Genomic DNA, 2,452 nt, shown 5'->3' with positions numbered 1-2,452 from the left:
TGCATGTCTATGTGTATTGATGTTATAGATCTAGAGATTGTCAAGACATAGTGCTTAATGTCATGTTCTTGTGGCTTATTTGGTGGTTCATACTCATTTCTTGATGGATTATACCTCTCCCTTAGTTTAATTAGTTTAATTTCATGTTATTAGCTTAGTTGTAGAGTAGTTGTTAAATGGGAGGACAATCCATGCTTATTGTTGATATTCCATACTTATGAAAGCAAGTAACATATATCTCTAACCTTGTGATGTGTTTGGATTGTGAGCTTAAAGAAAGGATTAATGGCTTAATTTGATGTGTTGTGCTATCCACCATGTTGTTTAGACAATATATGCTTAATTTGTCATCCATGCTTGTTGAATCAACCACACACACACTCTTTGTTACAATACATGTTCTTCCCCTCATTAATCATTCATTAAAGGTGTAAAAAAGCTATGCTTAGTTGTGATCTTTAAACCCCAAGATCTCTCTCTTTTTTATTCTCTCTATTGCATTATTGTTTACCTTAGTTTAATTTGCATCTAGTGTAATACAACCACCCAACCACTATTTTGATCACTCGACTTACTAACCATAATTTTGATTCCTCAACCTAGTATGACATCTCAATCCCTTGGGACGATCCCTACTTACCCTAGCTATATTCTTAGTGAAAGGTAGTATTGGCAATTTCTAAATATAAAACTTGGCCACATTGCATAAACTTTGGGTTTGAATTGACGACACCACCAAGTTTTTGGCGCCATCGCCAGGGATTGATTGATTGGTAACATCGTATTAGTGGAATCAATTAGGAATTAGTACTCTTTTGATCGTGTCTTTACTTTATTTTCAATTTTGTTACTTATTATGTTTGTTCTTGTTTGACAAGGAGCATTGGGTTAAGAATGTGAGCAAAGCAGTATTCCAAGCAAAAGAGCTAAGCAAGCAAAGGAAAAAGGCTAAAATCATTAAAAAAAAATTGCTAAGCTAAAAGCTAAAAATTTGGAGTTGAAGTGCTAAAGGACCTTTGTGAGCTTTTTCTTACTCAAACCCTTAGTTAAATCGTCGGCCCGCGTGGAGGCTTGTATCTCAATTCTTAGATAAATCATGAGCCCGCGTGGAGGCAATTTACTTTGCCTACATATTATTGTTTAAGCATGGGAGTATGGGAACATTGTTTGTGGAGGAAGTTTGTTGATTATTGACTTGTTGTGAAGGTGAAGTGTTTATCATTATTGCTTGTTGTGTTGCATTGTGCATGCATGGTCGTAGATCATTGAGACCCACTCTTATCCCTTTAAATTTTCATCTTGAATCCATTGTTCGAAACCCTAGGAGAAGAGGTAGTTCTAGTCAATCCATTTCATCAATGGAAGGACACAATGAGGACTATGTGGAGGACCTTGGTCACATAGACCAACAAGGTATCCTCCACCTCAATGTGCATCATGATAACATGCAAGTTCCATTAGGCATGCCAAGGCCATTCGTTCATCCACCACAACAACAAGGTCAAGTTCCATTGGGAATGCCAAGGCCAATCTATGCTCCACCACCTCCAATCATTCAAGGCAATCAAGGTGCCCATGCTGCACCTCCAATTGTTAATCCTCCCTTTGCTATAAGAGATCACTATATGCCTAATGAATATAATGCACCCACAAGCATTCAATTACCACCATTTAGAGCACACCACTATGAAATCAAGCCACAAACCATTCAAATGCTTCTTAATTAGCATGGACTTCCAAATGAAGAACCTTATAAGCATTTAGATGAGTTTCTTGAAGTATGTTCCACCGTAAAATACACGGACATGCCGGAAGAGGTCTTAAGGCTTAAACTCTTTCCATTCACCCTTGAAGACAAGGCAAAATATTGGTGTAACAATCTTAGGCCTTTTTCAATAACTTCTTGGGTGGAAATGCAACAAGAGTTCTTGAAGAAGTACAATTCGGTTTCTAAGACCAATGCCATGAGAACTTCAATTAAGGAATTTTCACATGGGGATGGAGAAACATTTCATGAGGCATGGGAACACTTTAATGAATTACTTAGGAAGTGTCCACATCATGACATGCACAAATAGCAATTAGTTCAATATTTCTTTGAGAGCTTATCGGATAATTACAAGGGCATGGTCGATGCTTCCATGGGTGGCTCTTACATTGATAGGCATGAGGATGACGTGTGGCATCTTTATGAGAGCATGAGTGAAAACTCTTTGCACCGTACCTTATCTTCAAAGAATGGTAGAAATTCTAATGGTATGAAGAGTGTTGGCTCACATCAAGTCGACCACTGCAATGAAATTACCGCTGAAATGAAATCATTGTCTCAAAGGTTTGATTAATTTTTGATCAACCAAAACTTGGCGAATCAAGTATCTTCCTTCCCTAACCATTCTCATCATGCATCTAATGAGACATGTATGACTTGTTCAAGTGTTTTACATTCTACTTC

The 2,452-nt window shown here is 37.5% G+C and overlaps 1 pseudogene; it reads right to left on the bottom strand.

The window, feature by feature from the left end:
• Nucleotides 1-1,969: 1,969 nt before the first annotated feature.
• Nucleotides 1,970-2,068, bottom strand: LOC132275578 (small nucleolar RNA R71; annotated as a pseudogene).
• Nucleotides 2,069-2,452: the final 384 nt, after the last annotated feature.

This window comes from Cornus florida, unplaced genomic scaffold (assembly GCF_030987335.1).
Source record: "Cornus florida cultivar Cherokee Brave unplaced genomic scaffold, ASM3098733v1 CherokeeBrave_3.0.0_Hap2_Chr09, whole genome shotgun sequence".
Taxonomy (NCBI): Eukaryota; Viridiplantae; Streptophyta; class Magnoliopsida; order Cornales; family Cornaceae; genus Cornus; species Cornus florida.
The sequence above is the reverse complement of the archived record's forward strand: the minus strand, read 5'-3'. Positions and strand labels throughout refer to the sequence as shown.